Source organism: Nanorana parkeri, unplaced genomic scaffold (genome assembly GCF_000935625.1).
Source record: "Nanorana parkeri isolate BGI_ZX_2015 unplaced genomic scaffold, ASM93562v1 scaffold708, whole genome shotgun sequence".
In the NCBI taxonomy this organism is placed as follows: Eukaryota; Metazoa; Chordata; class Amphibia; order Anura; family Dicroglossidae; genus Nanorana; species Nanorana parkeri.
The window spans coordinates 359,985-380,280 of NW_017306976.1; positions in this window are offsets into that span (position 1 = coordinate 359,985).

The following is a 20,296-nucleotide window of genomic DNA, read 5'->3' on the forward strand; positions in this document are numbered from 1 at the left end:
TCCCTGTCCCCAATACATGGACTTGTTTTCCTTGATTTCCAACATTTATTTGGTCTTAAAGCGTATCCAAACCCAACAATGTAATCAATTGCATCTTACTGGCCCTTAGATGTGATGGCTGGATTTGTTTCAGGCTTTTTTCCCCTTTATTTGCACCTGGTGGTCCTGCCAGTAACACACTTCCTGTCCTTGGGTGACAATGCTCACTTACCGTACTGTATCTATTTGAGGAACACGTCGACATCCTATGCTGCTCTCTTGATTTGGACTAAAAACACCTCCCCTTCCCTTTCCCTTATCTCCATAACAGAGGGGAATATGTTCTGTAGTCAAGAGAAAGGAACAGGGAAGGCTGATAACAAATACAAGGCCACTGGAGTTCTGTGAGGACCAACAGGTATTTTTCTGCAGTTGCAGAAAACCTACTTGGCCTGAAAAAGAGTGCAGCCACCACATTCAGAGACTGGTAACTGGAATATATTAAATGTTTTTTTGGGGTTTTTATATAGCTTAAAGAGTCCATCTACCCAGTAGGTATAGGCTTCTTATATCTTGGTGCTTCCTCCTGAGCTCCCAGCCTTGCCCATTACCTGTCAGCAATTGTTTGTTTTGGGTTTTGATATACTTTAAAAGAGTCCATCTACCCAAAAGATATAGGCTTCTTATATCTTGGTGCCTCCTCCTGAGCTCCCAGCCTTGCCCACAATCCTATGCCATTGCTTGTGGCATTATTTCTCTTTTGGATTCTTAATTTAAATTATGGAGCGTGCAGGCGCAATCCCACCAGGAAGCCTTCAAGAATTACAAGAAGGCAGCAAGTCTTTCAATTCATCATTCAAAAGCCAGAGTGGAAATCTCAGCTTTGGCTTTACCGACCCTTTCATTTTTCGTATTTAGGAATTTCTCATTGTTCAGACTATTTTTCTACGGCAGGCACACACAAACCCCAGCCATGTACCATTAGTGTTAAGGACCACCACATACAGTACAATGAACACTTATCAAAAGACAGTATGGATTAAGCACATAGTGAATGGAAAAATCACCCCTGCGAGGTCCCCTTCACTGTGATAAACTTTGGTGAGGGTTCTTAGAAAGATCAGATAGAAAGGTTATGTCAATATTGAGAGTTAATAACTCACAGGATCTACCTGTTTACTCTGAGCGGTGGGATGTGGTCTGATTCTGAGTGCTTACCTGACTATGGGACCACTAGCAATACCTATGTAAGATAACAAGATAGGATCCACCTCCCGTTCATTACAGAGTAAGGTCCCTGAAGAACATATATATCTGTGTGTTGGGGTGCACCATAATGTAGGTGTGTTGAAGCACACTGTAGATGTGCATTGGGGATGAACCAACCTTCACTTGCAGTGAACAATCCCTAAGACCTCCCATAGACATTCATTCATCTAAGAACATCTCTTATCTTTTTGCACATCTATTTTTCCATCTTGAGATAATCGAACGACTGTACAAAATACACATGCGCATTTCCTCCAAGCACCATTCCAGAATGACCTGCCATTGTTGTGCGTGTAGTTTGCAAACAAAAGATCTTGCTGATAGATAAGATTGTTCCCGTTTATGGAAAGATCTTTCAAACATAGCACTGTCTACAGATAACCTCCCCATCTTCTAGAGGGCCTCCTGCCTAGCCACTTGCAGCTAATAATCCCTAGCTCTGGGTGGTAATGTTCTGGTGAACACAACAATTCATTATACTAGTATCTGATCTGATGAAGCTCCTGATAAGAGGGATTGAGCCGTCACTGCCTGGAAGGAGGTGAAAGCTGATACGGTTAATAAACCGAGTCGTCTTCATCTGTCTGTCATCTTCTGGCAGCAGGTTCAAAAGTTTCTGCTTGGACACAAACTTTGTCCCTCAGTGGAAAATCACCAGCTCCTAATACTCTGCTAATCACTGCTAGAGTTAAGCAAACACCAAGTTCTCGTCTTCCCTCGGGTTACATATTGGTTTTATCAAATCTTAATAACGGTCTAATGTGATCTGTTCCGTCTCAACTCAACGTTATCTATCTGAGCACATATTTGGCCTAATTCAGCTCTAATCTTGGTCCATTCTATACAGTTTATTCTTCCATAATGTAGGTGTGTTGCAGCGCACTGTAGATATGCATTGGGAATGCACCAACCTTCACTTGGTGTGAACGATCCCTAAGACCTCCCATAGACATTTGACATTCATTCATCTAAGAACATCTCTTATCTTTTTGCACATCTATTTTCCATCTTAAGATAGACTGTACAAAATACACATATTTGGCCTAATTCAGCTCTAATCTGGGTCCATTCTATACAGTTTACTCTTCCTTAATGTAGGTGAGCACATTTGGGGCCTAATTCAGCTCTAATCTTGGTCCATTCTATACACTTTACTCTTCCTTGTTACCTCTATTACATTGAGTTTTCAATAGCTGTTAAAGTGTATCTATACCTTAATCTTGGATAGAGTGTGGAAGGGTCAGAACCTCCTCATTATCCCATTGGGGAGAATTGTTCTCTTCATTTGTCCTGCTGACCATTGCCATCAAGACAGAAACTGATGGGGAATCCCAAAATTGTACAATTGTCACCAGAACAGGAATAAAGGGCAACTCTTCCAATGACGACAGCTGTCTAGAGACATCATTTTGGACAGGTGTATCTTTTGGACAGGAAGTGAAGGGGGAAATCCCTCCAAAGAGACTCTGACATCAAAAAATAAAACTGACAGGGGTTTTTGTAACCATTTCCTATTCTATCCAAAACAAAAACAAAAGTTTGGCTCTACATAGTTTTAGAAAAGCTCAAGGATGCACTAAACATAATGTAGGAGCAAGTTATACTACAAACAGGACCATTCCTATAATGAGGCAGTTGGGTCATGGGGAGGGTGGCCGCTTTCAAGCCAGAGCATCCCAATTTGCTTAGCAACCTGTGACGCTCTGGCTGGTGTCCTGTCCAGCTCGTGGAAACCGGTGATGCCACTGGTTACCAGGAGCTGGGCAGGACGCACTAGGTGGCACACTGCCCAGCTTGTGGCACCCAGTGACGTTACTGGTTACCAGGAGCTCAGCTGGAAGCATTCAGCCCAGCTCTTGGCAACCAGTGACACCAGTGAGGACCCTTGACTACAAATCCTTATTATAGCAATGCCCCAGGCTTTCTATTGTATTTAGGGTCGCCACCTTTTCTTTAAGCGAAACCCGAACACTCTAGCGGCGTGCGGACATTTTTTGGGGAGATCGAGTCGTGGCTTATTCATATGTTAATAGCCCCACCCATTAATATGTAAATATCATAATTAAGACTATTTTCAGTGGGGGTTCAGTAGCACCTATCCTAATTTTGGTTGCCCCTGTCTGCCTGAAATCTTGTGTCCGAGTTTCTGCTGCCATGAAACGCGGACACAGCATTCAAAACCCAGCCTGTCCGGGTGAATCCTGGACAGGTGGCAACCCTGATTGTATTGCTATGTAATCTTTGTTTCTGCAGAAAGGTTGATACAGTTCATTTAATGAAAAACATGCTAGTCAAATGTGGAACAAATTGATCAAGTTACTGGCCGCCATGCACCATAAACTGTGTTGAATGGGACAAGGGGAACCCACATTGCTGGCCTGTGCAACGTATCTGTAGAGTGCCCCCTTGCTCAGATAAATAAAGAGTAATAATAGGGGCTTAAACGAGAACTATGAGGTGAGTGAAAATCACTCATCCTCATAGTTCGAGCCGACCTGTGACAATGAGACTGTCACAGGTCGACTCAGTAGATCGGGAAGTGAGCGAACACATTCCGTTGCTCGCTCACTCCTCGATCATGTCCCTGCAGAGAGCCGTGACTGTCACTCACGGCTCCCCGCAGGGATTCCCCCCTCCCTGCTCCGATCCTTTAGCGCTGACTGGAGGAACAGATGGGGGAGGGGTGGTTACAGCTGGCTCTGCCTCTAGATAGGCAGAGCCCGCTGTCACTCATGCAGCTGGGTGGATCTTGACAGTAATGTCTGTTGAGCTGTTGCTTGCTATATACTGAGCTTTGGGTCACGGGAGGACGCTAGTATATGTCCTCCCGTGACCCTTAAGAGAACTATGGGGAAAAACACTTACCCCATATTTCTCTTTTAAATAATCTACCAAAATACTCCTTCAAGCTTCCTTCAGTCCTGACCATATATCCGAAGTCCAAGGTACTTGTGTTGAAGAGGAGGATCAACAGATTTGAACTCTAGCTCGCTCCTTCAACTAAAATAACATGACCAAGTACCTAGGCCTTTAGAATATGTGACCAGCACTAAATAGGACCTGGAGCGGCATTATCTCCATCTATAGAAAGGCTTTCGACCCTTCTTACTTCCCAAAAATCCCATATGATAAAACAGATGGAATATATACTGTAGAGTTTGCCGGTCGGGAAAAAAAAAATCAGCAGAGTTTCCAGGGATAAAGCTCTATAAACTGGTGCTATCTCTGCAAATCAAGGGCCGTCCGTGAATGTGTTGGTGTTTAGACAACAGGTAGACCTTAAGAAGGCCTTGAGGCAAGTGTTAAGGAATTTCGGTCAGCACATAAGGTTGACATTGCCAGGAAAAGTCCTACCACATGCCTGATGTTATGGAGCGCCACTAATCTTCCGCCCTCAAGGTTTGTTATTGCACGGGGTATAAACTGCATTTGGAATTGTGTGATCTACTCATCCCCCCACTATAAACTAAGTACACAGCCAGCTAATTCACCTCCCAGCACGCCGCTCGCTGTTTGCTGTTCATTAAATCCTGGCAGGACGGTTGCTATAACTTCCTTTGGGACGGCTGCCAAGCAGGGAATTATTGTTAAACATGCTGTATAAGTTTTACAACAACAGGTGAAGAGCATTAGACCCAACGCAGCATGCGGACTAACAAAACGGGGCTATTAAAGCCAAACAACCGTGCGCGGGGAGAAATAACCAGAATCAACCAAACAATGATCATGGTTCATTGTTGCGACCGTGATGAATGTAAACTTTGCTTGATGCCGTTATGGGAGGGAGTGAGGGGAGGGAGTCCATAGCCGTCCAGAGTTAATAGTGGAATGTTCACCTGGATACAGCATTGTTCTTACAATTGGCAACATGCAGAATGTGAAGATTTGCAACCGGGCGCACTGGAAACTTCATGACGATGGAACACATATAATGAATGCTGTTTACAAGGATAGTCATGTCATTCCCTATCAAGGCATAGAATATGGTCTTAGCTGGATATGTGTATAAAGGTTACCCTTTAATGAGGCAGTGGCATTGTTTTACTAAAGGTAAATGGGCTGTTGACTTTGCAAAGGAATTTTTCCTTGGTTTAGTAAATGTGGGGAAGCTCTGACTGGAAGTGCTGACTTCCATCATCCAATCAAGTGCAAGCAAAAATTCTTTTTTTTTATTATTTTCCGTGCACGTGATTGGGTATTCTCTGCAATGTGAATTTTAGTAATTGACTGCTGCTACATGCTACTCTCCATTGTTCCCTATGTGTAGCAAGTAATTACTGGCAATGAAAGACCAACTCTGAGCTCATTTTCTTTTGAAGAAAAAAAGTTTCCTTGCAGTATTCAAGATAAAAAGCAGCTTTGGCTGCAATACCCACTGCCTATCCAATGCTGTCCCATACAGTAATTACTTTGCACCACTAGATGTTCTCAGTCTTCAGCATCGTTCAACCTGGAAGACTGAAGACATACTGTGAGTGCAGGGTGTTAAAGATCCGCTCCCTGACCCTGTTGCCCTGCACTCGCAGTGTAATGATGCAGAGAGTGGCACTCACATCATTACATCAGCGCCACTGTCTGATGTGGTGATCCTTGGTCCCCATCTGGCGGCTAGAATGGTCCCCACCGCCATTTCTCCCTGGGCTCCAGCTGTCTAAGGACCTGTGACATCATCAAGTCACAGACCTCCATACCACAGCTGGAGTGGAGGGGGGAGGCAGGTGAGCGGTCACTGCTGCAGGACTGAGGATCGAGTGAATACTTCTTCTTTATTTTCGCCCCAGAGAAAAATGAACAGTTAACCCTTGCAGTGCGGAGGTCGCCCCACTGCAAGGGTAACTTTTCAAAATTCTGGAGTTCTTCTTTAAGGATTGCCTAGTACTTGAGAAGATTGGAAGAGGACCTTGCGCGTTACATGACCAGAATGAAGACATCTTGAAAAGGTAAATAATACTATTGTTGGAAGGGAGGCACTGGGTTGGTGGCCTGAAGCCCACAGGTTGGCTTTGATCATGGGTGATCACAGTTGATATAGTTCTACCAAACGTCAACCAGCCTTTTATAGAAGGTAGGATTTTAGAGACTGGAGGTTCTTGATGACTTTTCAGAATTCTGAGAAGAGACATAACTTTGTACATGTCCTGTAAAATTCTAGTGTCAGCATGTTGTTACAAGACGAGAAATTAGGCAGCTTTGGAGTTTGGGTTTTCCTTTAACAGCCCCAACCCAAGTTGTTGTTTATGGCTGGGTAAGGTTATCCATTGAAATCCTTATATGCTCTTTATCAGCATGTAGGACGAGCTACCTGTGGTGACAGCCATTGAAGAATCCAGACTGACTGACAGATCCACACTTTACACTCTGTGAATCTTTAATCTTTGTTGTCTCGTCACTCTGCAGTTCGGTAACTTGAGACAATTGAAAGGATTTTCTCAGGTTGTTAAACCGTCTCTTGCCTCAAACTTTCTTCATCCCACTTCTTACTAAAATGCTTCCCGTACACCACGGGAATCCCCTTAGGAATTGTTTTAGCTACCGGCAAACATAAGGAAACTCTCGTATTAGGAGCCTCCAAACGTAATGTAATATTAAAGGCTGTTATTAAGGCATTAGAGGGATCACTTGGCCAAGAGCATAGCAAGGCCGGGGCGTTTCTTTATTTTCACAATAGATCTACGTGACCTGCAAGAACGGGAATTAAACTATACAATTAGAAAATGCTCTGTGTGATTTATTTAAATAAATTATACTTCATATTGTTAAAGCAACCGTCCTTAAAAAAAAATCAAATCACAGAAGGCTTACAATTGCAGTACATGAGGTCATAGTTATCCGTTAAAGTGTTTGTAAACCCAAAACTAAAGTTTCAATAGTTTGGCATCATGCCTCACTGTATACAGTAATTATTTTTTTGTGACAATTGCAAAGCTTCTTACCTGGAGATCCTGCCAGTAACAGCACTTCTTGTTGCAGGCTGACAATGCTAAGCCTCTCTCTGACAATTAGAAGGAGCATTGTCACTCATGCTCGTGCAGTTGGGAGTTGGGCTACCTGTCTGGTTGACCTAATATCTTCTTGCCTTGTTCATTGTCAATGCAACGCTCATTGGCTGTCTAGTCTATTTCAGCACAATTCTTCCTTCAGCTGTAGGAGTCCTTTCATAGTCTTTCCTTCTTTATGCTCTGATAAAGGGGGATGTTTTTGGCCCCCAAAACACATTGTCTGTAATTGTTTTCTGGTTCTCATCAGAAGTTGAATTAAAGACTTTGGACTCCTATCACCTGATTTGGTGCTCTCATTTGATCTAACTATATATCAAATCTGATGGGCAGCCCAACGGCCAACTGCATGATAGACCTGATAGGCATCCCAACAGCCAACAGCATGATAGGCCCGATAAGCAGCCCAATGGCCAACTGCATGATAGGTCCGATAAGCAGCCCAACGGCCAACTGCATGATATACCCGATAGGCAGCCCAACGGCTAACTGCATGATAGACCCGATAGGCAGCCCAACGGCCAACTGCATGATAGACCCGATAGGCAGCCCAACGGCCAACTGCATGATATACCCGATAGGCAGCCCAACGGCTAACTGCATGATAGACCCGATAGGCAGCCCAAAGGCCAACTGCATGATAGACCCGATAGGCAGCCCAACGGCCAACTGCATGATAGACCTGATAGGCAACCCAACAGCCAATTGAATGAGCTCACACAGTAGGCTGACAAGGCAGCTGCTAATTGAGAGGAAGTGATTTAGCGTTGTCAGCCTGCAAGTGTTACTAACAGGATTTCCAGGTAAGGAACTTTGCATCAGATTCACAAAAATTACTGTGTGATGGGCGTGATGCACGCTGCTGTGCAATGTTTTCAGTATGCCTGCCACCCCCTTTCTGGCCAGAGTGTCCCAGGTTGCTAAGAGCCATGCGGGGAGATGTGTAAGGGTATACACATGTCTCCACCCAGCTCTTAGCAACCTGGGATGCTCTTGCTTGCATCCCACCAAGCTCCTGGCAACCAGTGACATCACTGGCTGCCAGAAGCTTGGTGGGACGCTGGCAGAGAATCTCCGGTTGCTAAGAGCTGGGCGGGAAGATGCAGAGCCCTTACATATCACTCCAAAATAGCACTTCCCAAAGTATTCCCCCAGGTGAGCTGAGACCTCACCCCAAAGAGCCCTTACATATCACTCCAAAATAGCACTTCCCAAAGTATTCCCCCAGGTGAGCTGAGACCTCACCCCAAAGAGCCCTTACATATATCCCTGCCCAGCTCCTAGCGTTGTCGGGGCTAGAGATGCCTCTGACTTTAAGCATTGAGGCACGATGCCAAGCATACTGAAATACAATTTTTAGAGCCAATCTAGCCAACAGTCATATTTTGAATCTGCCCCTGGCTTCTTATATGCCTTGCACCCTGAGGCACTCATAATATAGGAGTCCATGAAAATTGTTTCAGTGCACGCAGTCTTCTTCTGCTCATAGATGGGGGATTCCGCAGAATAAACACATTAAACTAGTCACGAGTAGCTACTCAACCTAATAAAACATGCAAGGCCACTGTGACAGGCAAAACTAGATGTATGGGCACAATTTTCCATAACGTTCCTTTTTTGGTTGATTCAGAAGCTTGAATTAAATTTTAACATTCAACTCTACTAAGTACTTGATCCTGAAGAAGCTCTCTTTAGAGATCTCTCCTGGGTTTCCCTTGATTAGCCTTACGCTATTACACTGAGTTAAGACCCACATCCACTTCACTGCACTAAAGCGCTGCCTTCATCCAACATCCTAAAGCAGAAAATGAACAACAGGGTCCACTTGTAAGTGGCTTTACGCAAGTCCCATTAGCAAAGACCCACAACAAGATCTGAGTCAGCCAGCTTGCCCCGAGGACACAATGTAGATGTACCCTGACACTTGGTGACCTGGATTTTATCTCCATCCCTGAATGTTTACCCACGCAAATCTGGGCATTATAGACATACAGCCTTCTATACACAACAGGAAGGATTAGGCACTCATGATGGTACCCTCGGTGCGTGCTCCAGCACTAATGAAGAGACCTAAGCACCCTATCAGGAGCATGGATCACACAGTGCCGATTCTTATCACTCCTAACCTAAATAATACAAGACGCTTTTAAGTCTAATGCTGTTTAACTTTCTTCATCACGCGCTACTCTTTTTTTTTTTTTTTCCTTTACATTTTCCTGGACAGTTAAGTCTTTATTGTCTCATCAGAAATCTCCTGCTGTTAGTCAAATGGTTCTTATGGCAACCATAGATGGCTAATCACAGAATTTTCATTTCCGAGAGTTGTTTTGAGATTATTGACCAATGCTAGACTGCGAGGAGGCAATAAAAAGAATCTTTAGTGGTTTGAGGAGGCTCTTCTTATCTCCTAGTGAGACCTTGTTGTTTTTTAATGTTGCTGTCACCTTCATGTGAGATTGGTGGTGGTCCTGTTTCTTGCAAGCTAGCTCACTGATGGGCAAATATATTCCATTTGCTGTTCTCTAGGAGGTATTTGCCTGTCTATGGTCACCTATAGTAGTCAAAGAGATTGAGATGGGCTCCTGCAGGCACAAGCAAACATTCATCTTCATATACCTCCCTGGCCTGGTGTCCTCAGGTGATAGCTGCCCATTTAGGACCTTTTTTTGCCCATTAGGACAAAGTGGCCTGGTGTCCTCTTGAAAGCTCACCCACTCATACTTACCTTCACCATGTTCTCCAGCTGCTCTTTTACTCCATTGGAAATATTAGGTACTTACTAAAAATGGAGTAATGTGTGACCCTCTCCCCCTCCTCCCAGGATACCATGCTCGAGTCTGGGCAGCCAATCACCAGGCTAAAACAATGCCATGTAGGATAGAGGAGAATGAAAAGCTCCTTAAGAATGTGTAAGCTCCAATGAATGGTGCAGTAAGTTTAGCTTACCTGAAATGTGAGTGTGTGTGTGTGTGTGTGGGGTGGGCTTTTTTAAGAGAACCTGTCATTTTGAATGGGTAGAGTATTAAAGCACTATCTTAATCCAAAATGGGCACATAGAATTACATTGTTACCATTTTAGCAATAATACAACCCGTTATGTGTAAATAAGACCCTGTGATGTTACAGTGTCTGTAAAGGGCTCTACACGGGAGTCACATTTTGACAGCTGTTGTGAGGTTCTAAAATCTGGGCATCACTTCCTGAAGCCTGGGATCAAAAGAGTGATATGATAGGGCAGTCAACCAATGAACTCCTAATACTTTCTAATATATATTGCAGCTATGCTAAAGTCAGAATGCTACTTCAGTTTAACTTAAACTGGAATTTACTAAATTAAATGCAGCCAGCATCTACCATTCACCTGGACAGGTCTGCAGGTCCCTGTGATGTACATCATTTTCAGGTGGGATTGAGAGAGAGAAAGGGCAGATTTTGAACCTTAGAACACCCTGGATTTACTTTTGTAGCCAAGCAGAAAATCAAGATACCAGCAATTAGAGGAATTTAACCAGCAAATGAGATGAATGCAAAAGATGAATAGCAGAATAGGAAACAGTGCGTCCAATATCGATTCCTGATACCGTTCTGCTAAAGCCAACATACAGAACGCAGTGACCTTGAAGGATAAAATATTATTGTGCTTTTTTTTTGCTCACTGTAGCACACGTGCAAACATACACATTCAGCAAGCTTCACTGTGGGAACTCTGGTGTTTGTTTAACTAATGTAATCAGTCGTTTAAACAGAGAGTGTACTATGGAGGTGAACCCGAGATATGGTACTGGAGAGATTGGAGGAAACTGAAGCTGGTGCAGCATTATATTATATCTGCTGAAAATGATCTTTCACTAGGGTATGGACAGTTGGGTTACGTCAGTTCTCTTACTTGTTGACTTGTCTATGACTGTCAAGGACGTCTGTACATAATTACAAATATTTTGGAATGTTCATAGTTTATATTACACTACACCCATGGTAAGTATTGTGCTTACCATTGTTCTCTCTCGTTATGTTTCTTGGAGCTCTCCTTTAAGTGTGAAATGTTAACTGCACCTGCTAGATCTTAGAAGATGACTGAGTGGTGCTGGATCTCAAAAACGTGGTGAGCTTGGTACTGTGGCATTAGGTGGGTCTTCTCCCAACCATAAAACCCAACAATTGGAACCTCGAGTGAAACACATGGAAATGTAAAAGAAACCAAGCACCAAACCAATTTTTTAATTCAATTTGAACAATTCTATTTTTCAAACGTATGGCAATGGGCTGCTCAGGCCCAAGCATTGCCTGCTGGGAGGAAGGGTAGAAGGTCACACATTCCTCCATTTGGCAAGCAGTACCCGAGGAACATGCAAAGGTATGTGCCAGTGGGTGAGGTTTCAAGAAGACCTTTCGTTTTGCCCTAAAGGAGCAAAAAAAGGGATTCTCTTTAATGTAGTTCATTCTACTAAATCTGTCCAAAAATCAGCAAATATCACCTGAGAACACCAGGCTGGGAAAATATATAGCAATTAATGATCCTTTTCAGATGTTAACTGCAGCCAACATATTTAATACTACAAGCAACCATAGTCAGGCAGATACCTCCTTGAGAACAACAAACGGAGGATATTTACCTCTCTATGAGTAGTGTAACCATCACTAATCTCCCACGAAGGTGACCACAACATTCGCCATGACAAAAACAGTAAGAAGTCTCCTTGAGAGATAAAGAGCGCCTCCTAAGATTCTTATTATTGTATGGAGCCAATGCATTTCGGGGCAGTTACAAAGATTCCACATTCAGAGCTATGAAAGATTAATAAGAATAATAAGTAATTATTATAATATTAATAATGATATAATCACATGTATATACAGTATAACATGCTGCACCCACAACGTTTAATACATTTTTGACCCCAGCTACACATTCCAATCAGTCTGCATCCATGTCATACTTTTTTGCAAAAGTTACTCTTCTGTTTGGGACCGGAGACTTGAGTTATTAATAACTGGCCAAATGTCCCACCTGTCTACAACACGTCTCCTCAAATCCCTCTTTTTCGCGTAGCAGGAATATTACTGGGAAGGAGTGAAGGTCGAGTAAGGAGAAGATGTGACACTGCTGACAGATTCTTGATGCAGTGCCTTTCCTGTGTCCGCCATGATGGACAATGGCTCATTCAGGACGGCTAACAAAACTCATTTTGTGCTGTTATTCCAGAGGAGAACAATTAACAGATGACACCACTGCCCGGCGATGCTTCAAGGCTGGGCCAGTACTGTGGAACAGATCCCCCAGACATTCAATCTATCCTCATTTCCATCACCAGTGCAAACTGATATTAAGGATATGGGAAGCCATCCACCCATCCAAAACTGAAATATTAGTTCTGGATGAGCCGACCCCTGGCCTGACTGATAGATTTCAACAGTGACGCTAAGCCTTGTTCAGCTCTATTGCTGGGGAGGTTGGTGCCCCAGACCCAGTAAGCACTAAAAGATCCAGAGGCAGTGTCTAACAGAGGATTCAGAGACTTTGCAAGCAATTGCCTTTAGAGAAACTTTAGAAATTTGATTTTTTTTTCAAAAATAATTCACAAATGTAAAAAAGATTCTAGATTTTTATTGGCTTCACAAAGTATGTGAGAGGAAGTGTTCACTTCAATCATCACGTGAATGAGAAGCTCCCTTTAAGGGAGACTAGGCAGCAGACAGGAGAGTAGTCAGATCAATCCAGGTGAGCAACGGTCAGGCAATTTCACAGGTAAGGCTTAACAGACTTTGTAACGAGGGGTAGCTGGTGAGAAGACATAGCAGGGAAGTCTGGATGTCCTGGCAAGAATTCTGTGAGTACTGGTGAGATTCTGCCAGTACCACTGGAAGTACCGGAGATATTCCTACAGTACCATTGGATGAACTACAGCCATTTTGCCAGTACCATTGGAAGGACTGGAGGGATTCCTCCAGTATCATTGGAAGTACTAGAGGGATTCTGCCAGTATCATTGGAAGTACTGGAGGGATTCTGCCAGTACCATTGGAAGTACTGGAGGGATTCTGCCAGTACCATTGGATGGACTACAGCCATTTTGACAGTACCATTGGAAGGACTTGAGGAATTCCTCTAGTATCATTGGAAGTACTGGAGGGATTTCTCCAGTATCATTGGAAGTGCTGGAGGGATTTCTCCAGTATCATTGGAGGTACTGGAGGGATTTCTCCAGTATCATTGGAAGTACTGGAGGGATTCTGCCAGTACCATTGGATGAACTACAGCCATTTTGCCAGTACTATTGGAAGTACAGGACGGATTCCGCCAGTATCATTGGAAGTACTGGAGGGATTCCTCCAGTATCATTGGAAGTACTGGAGGGATTTCTCCAGTATCATTGGAAGTGCTGGAGGGATTTCACCAGTACAATTGGAAGTACTAAAGGGATTCTCCCTGTACCATTGGAAGTCCTGGCAGGGCTTCTCTGAGTACAGGTACACTTCACATTAAGGAAACTGTTTCAGCCGTCCAGAACTAAAGATAAAGCTTTGGCGGTAGTTGGGCATTTGGTCAGTTGGTGCCGGTTCTTGACTGCTTTTGGTCCAAAAATTACCAATCATTATCAATCTAACCAACTCTTATCATCAAACGAATTGCTTTTTTTTTTTAGAATAACTTTCTCTCTCCCTATATAAAATGTTGCTGCAGAATGGCTCTGTAATTTATTCTCAGCACATGTGAATCTGCTGTGAATGACTTCCATAGCCCCGGCTGCACAAGCCGACTTGTTAAATCAAACATTTGCAAATTGCTTGCACAAGTATCTGCAGACTTTTGGAGGCATCGCAGATGTTCACTCTCCTCCGCAGTGCCATCTTTAACAATGACCAGGTAAGACAAACCACAAGAGGGACTTATTTCTTTCCTAAATATCCCCTGCAGGACCGCTCTGATGGGCCAGGAAGTTGGTACTTAGGCCATCGATTACTCACACATGTTCTGCAGAGAACTCTGATAGAAGTGCTGATACAGAAGGCTTCTGAAACCCACCAGTGACTACAAGCCGTCTTTCTTTTTTTCTTTTCTTTTTTGCTGGGGGCCGAGAGGGCAAGAAAACCTTTGAAGTGGGTGATCCATCACTGAGGGTCTTAATCTGTGTACACAAAACATTCATTAAAGGCTGCTTACGAGGAGGAGCATTGTGGGCCCCAGATACTAAGTGAAACAATACTCTTGTTGAGTTCCGTTTGATCAAACTGTTTTTTCTTTCTGACTTTTAAAAGGAACAAAAAGGATTCTAGTTTTATTTTTATCGGGTTATCATAAGGCGGGCCTACGCATGAGAGGTGCGAGGTGCTAAGAAAGATGTTTTATACTCACCTCCAACACTATAATACACAACAAGGTACAGTACTGCTCTAGGTCCATCTTGGAGCTCTTGTGTGTCTCCTGGGCTGGTGACACCGGCGCATTGTGTGTTAGTTCCCTCTGGAAACATCACTTCCTGTTCTGCAAAATAAATAAAAGAATAGAGTCGTAATAACCACAAAAATCCATTCATGGCTCCGGGGTCAAACATGGACAGACAACGCTGCTCCACTCTCCTGCATCAAACTCGTTTTATCTTGTCCCACCTCCCTACAACTAACGTGTTTTGCCCTGAACCACTCTTCTCCATCTGATGCGTGTTGCCCTGACCCACTCTTCTCTGCGTTTCACTCTGTCCCACTCAACTGCAACCAATGCATTTCATCCTGTCCAACCTTCCTGCAACTGACACATTGTGCCCTGTCCAGGGGGGTTAGTCTATGATATACTCACCTGTCCAGTTGCCCATCTTCTCTCTGAAGAGCTACAGCAGAAACTTCACATCTGACACTTCTGGGTGTATTTGATGGTTGTTCCCCTGATACATGCTGTGATTCCATCCGCTGGCCCTCATGTCACTAGTAGCGATGAGCCAAATGTGCCTGGGTTCCGTTCACTTGGATGTTTGCCAAACCCAGCCGGCAATCCACGTTTGGTGAGCATCCAAGCAAACCAAACCCAGGGCCACCTGTGTCTTAGCCACCAGTGACTCACACGGTGTCATTGGTCGCAAAATGCTCTTTCAACTGGGCTGACCAATGATACCATCGGGCCCCCTGTGTCCTAGAATCCAGTGAGGTTGTAGGACCCCAAAAAAACACCATAGGTTGGTAGCACACAGAGAAGGTTCAGTGGGGTGAGCGAACTGGCACAAATTTCTACCTCGTGTACCCATTGTAACAAGACCATGTATCTTTACTTGAGGACAGGACTACCAAGATACAAAATTCAGACTATAAAGGAACAGATGATAAATCTTCCAATGGGGACACTAGTTCTGGTGACCACCAGGGATTCCCCTCTCTTTGGAGGGATTTTCTCTCACTTCCTGCTGTGGCTATCAGACAGGAAGTGAAGAGGAACCTCCCCAGTGGGACACAGAGGGCAAAAAGAAAGCTGACAGGGGCTATAACCCTCCCTTACGCGATCCAAAACGTTGCGTCTAATGCAAGTAAATGGGCCCGTATAAGATATGATGATGTCATCGGTCCTTAGCCCGGGGGAGGAGAGGCTGCGGGGACCGGTCTAGCATCCTTGTGGGGCCGAGCATATTTATTTGACCCCCCCCCCTAGACAAAATGAGCACTTATCCCTTTCAGTGCCGGGGTAGCCCCACCTAGGGTTGCCACCTGTCCAGGATTCATGCGGACAGTCCGGGTTTTGAGTGCTGTGTTCGGGTTTCATGGCAGCAGAAACCCGGGACAGAAGATGGCAGACAGACAGGGGCAACCAAAATTAAGATAGGGGCTACTTGTCCCCCACTGAAAATAGTCTTAACTGTGATATTTACATATGAATGGGCGGGGCTATTTACATATAGCAAGCCACGACTCATTCTCCCCCAAAAATGTCAATGCGTCACTAGAGTGTTCGGGTTTCCCTTGAAGAAAAGGTGGCAACCCTACGCCCCAGTACAAAGGTACATTTTTTAATCAGTTCTTCTTTAAACAATGTATCCATCCGATAGCAAGCAACCATTTCATTGAACTCATCAGGGGCCATGCAGCGCTCTCTATCTTAGGAAACGGACCTGTATATCTGTAGACGACGTCTTTCGGGATAATCGCATTGATCTCCGCACCATACCTGCGCCATCGGGAGGGGGACAGACGACGCCTGTCTAGGAATTCTAGCTCTCAGATCACACACCTGCCCCTGCATGCACCTCTTACACAGATAACCACGATGGGGGCTGCTGGGCCGGGAGCGAAGGGCCGACCTCTATACCGTCAGCTGAGCAGCACCTGGAAAATGTTGTGTGTCCTTTTTTTGTGCTCCACCTGTAAATTCTGTTTTCTGGGACATGAAAGAGCAGAAAGTTCATTGAAGCCATGTTGCTGAAGACGGGTCAGGGTTAGCAGGGATGGGCAGTGTGGGGTGGGGGTGGGGTACAGTCAGATGTTGGATGAAGGTTATTTGTTGGGGGGGTTTCCTTTGAAGGTCTCTCCTCCTATGATGGCTCACAGCGGGGTGATGCCTCCTCTACAGGTACGTGAAGAAGACTCTGCGGAGATCTGAGGGAGATCAATCACCTCGACTTAACATGTGCGCCGAGCTTTTCAAGAGGATTCCCCGGATTCTTTGTATCCAATGACCGTCCAGAAGGTTTAATATCTGTTACAAATTACAGCCGTGCTTCTCTACATCAAATGACGCCATTAATCACCCTGTTATGGGAGCCAACCGAACTGCAACATTTTACGACCGCGCAAACCTCGAAACGCGTGCGTCTGACGGCGAGTGTCAGATTAAAGACAACGTGAAGCCAATCTTTAATGTGTTAATGTCATTTTGATATTTTTGAAAGCTCTGAGCGCCAGATGTTCATTTAAAAAGATTCCCTCATGGCCGCAAAGGATATGAATCCACTTTGTGTGAACCTAATGCCTTTACAAATCCAGAGATGACCTTGTAAAAGTAGCGGTGACATCATCACTGTGCTGTACATAGCCTATGCAGAGAGCAGAGTTGTGGGAGGGGCCCTGCACGCTCCACCCACTACATGCTGCCTGCTGAAAACTATAGGAGGGGCGGAGACAAGACCAGTCACCCTGTACAAGGAGAGAGAGCAGCAGTGACCGGTCTTTATTACAGGAGGGGGGGCGGAGACAAGACCAGTCACCCTGCACAAGGAAAGAGAGCAGCAGTGAGAGGTCTTTATTAAATGAATCTCCCAAGTTTTGCACAGATTTGGTAGAAATACACAAAGCTCACCGAGATTCAAGAAGAATACATATGACTCTTGTATGAGGGCAATATTTGCTTAGCCTGCAGTGATTCGCTGTCACAGAGATCACATGATCGTGAGCCAGTCCTCTTGATCATTACTCTGTGACCAGGAGGCACATCCTGTGACTGGGTGACAACGCTTGGTCCATGTCTCACATCTGTTCTCGTGTGTTGTCAACCTTCCACATGGGCTTCTGAAGTGGCCATTTTAACACACAGGCATGGTCCACTCTTGTCACCACTGAGACTGAGGAAATGCTTCTTCTTGCAGCAGACTGATGACATCATCTCAGCCTAGGCAGAGTCATTGGACTACAATTCTATTGGATGATAAAAAGTGACCTGATACAGTATTTAATGTCGCCTCATATTAAAACTGTTGCAGTGTATTATGACGTGTCAGGAAATTTTTCCACACGTGTCACGAGAACCCCGAAGCGCTTTAGGGAACGCCATCCGGAACGCTGATCTCGCCGGTGAGGAGAAATGCAGCACAGAGGAGGATTGGGCATTGCGGGGAAACGGCGATGGAACACAAAGCCGCCGTCACATGTGCCACGGAGCCAATAGAGCGCCGTGATTTAAAAAAAAAGAAATCCGCTGAGTAATTAGCGCTAAATAAAGGTTGAAATATTCATCGGAAACAAATCGTGGGGTAACAAAGAGAAACTTCTCTAATGATGATTCCGCTGTCCGCGCAGACGGCCGGCGGAGGGGGGCTTCCTAGAGGCGGCGCTGGCCGGGAGCCAGGCCAAATCTGTGCTGGAACGCTGCAAATTCCTAGACAGCTCGAGAGGATTCCAACAGCAACAGAAGGGTGGGGGCCCGGGAGGGCCCGAGGCAGTTCACTAATGATTTAAAGGGGCGGATTAATGGCGCGGTCTATAAAGTCCACGCCGGGTGGAATAATGATGCTGTGATTTGCTGGAGGCATTGCTTTTCCACTGCCGCTTGCTCGGGAACGACACAACAAATGTTACAATTCAGTTGATATAAAATGATATTCTCTTTTCAGAAACATTTCCTTCTCACAATGTGCATTAGAAGCTACAGCAAGTCAGATAGAGCTCGCCCCATTTCCTGGCTGGAGGACAACCAGCATCATCTAGTACTTTCCTCCCCAGCCTGTCCCTGGACCCGCCCCTTTCATTCATTGGGTTGCAGTTCTTTCACTCATGTAGACTGAACATCCATGATACCTAGGGTGGTCTGTATGCAAATACAGTCTGTCTAGGAACGCCCACTTCTACAGACTGGCGTCCACCCATCGAGACATTTTGATATTTGCATAACTCCTCCCTAAAGCCAGCCCACTGCTTGCATCAAGGCTGAGGGCTCTTGAGAGAAGTACTGAGACACGGTGCTGTGATGTTTTCAGGAAACTATGTACAGCTGATGGCCCCTCCTACCAGCCATGACATGTCATGCCTGATGGCCCCTCCTACCAGCCATGACATGACTGCATTGCATAGAGAAGCATGAAGACCCAGTGATGACATCATCGGGTCTATAAGAAAATATGTAATGAAAACTGAAGGGTTTTATTTATAAGTCTCATTGGTATGTTGAAGAGGAGGGGGGCAGGGAAGGTAAAGTCTAAGCGGATGAATCCAGATCTAAATTAGAATTCCGTTCAGCAATGATGTAAGGTTTGGCGCTCTCTGACTCTTGGCTCTCCGGCCGCAGAAAATAAAATGAAAATGACTGTTTTTCAGGAAAGGCTCTCGGAGGATGATCAGTACTATTAGTAAAGTCATTCAGGAAAGCGAGCCGCGGATTGGGATGCCGGCCATCGAATTTCCTTGTTTCGATGCCACAAAAAATTATCGGACGCCAGAAAGCTAAATGAGCGCGGAACGCATGGAGCCGGCTCCGGTTATGTGAATCTGTTCAACGTAATGCGACACACAGATCTGGGGGCTGGAGGTTTTCAGCAGCAAATCAATATTCCTGAATCCTTCTATACATGGGAGCAGAAAGAGGACCTCAACCTTAAGGGTTCACTCCACCTAAACTTCCATTCAAGGGTCAGTGTGCCCATATTATATTATAGGTGGAGCCTGCTGGACTGAACCAGCCCCTGACTTCTTATGTCTTCGGTGCTCCAACTGTGAGGTTTCCAACTCTGTACCTATCCACCTGGGAGTTTTGGGTGATCCCATCCACCTTTGTGTCCCAGCTCCTCCCATTACTATATACAATAAATCCAAAATCCATCAGGGATGGTGGAGGTCCTTCATAATGGGCACAGCGGGTGTACAGACCCGGGAACTCAGCACAGGGATGGTGGGAAGCCCTCATAATGGGCACAGCGGGTGTACAGACCCGGGAACTCAGCACAGGGATGGTGGGAAGCCCTCATAATGGGCACAGCGGGTGTACAGACCCGGGAACTCAGCACAGGGATGGTGGGAAGCCCTCATAATGGGTACAGCGGGTGTACAGACCCGGGAACTCAGCACAGGGATGGTGGGAAGCCCTCAAAATGAGTACAGCCGGTGTTTAGAGCCAGGAAATCAGTCCTACAGCAACAGGCAGCACACGCTGGTGAATAAAGGACAAGATCACTATATCAAGGTGTGCTGGTGAAGATCCTTATTTTCCTCTAACAAGATGTGCCTGAACATAACCCTTGTGGGAGGATCACCAGGCAATATTTTAATGAAATGGAGAAAATCTAAGACCTATGCAATCACTGTCGCCTCCAGTTCTTAATTCCATTAACGCCAAGATTACAAGTTCCCCAGGACCAATTCCCCCCC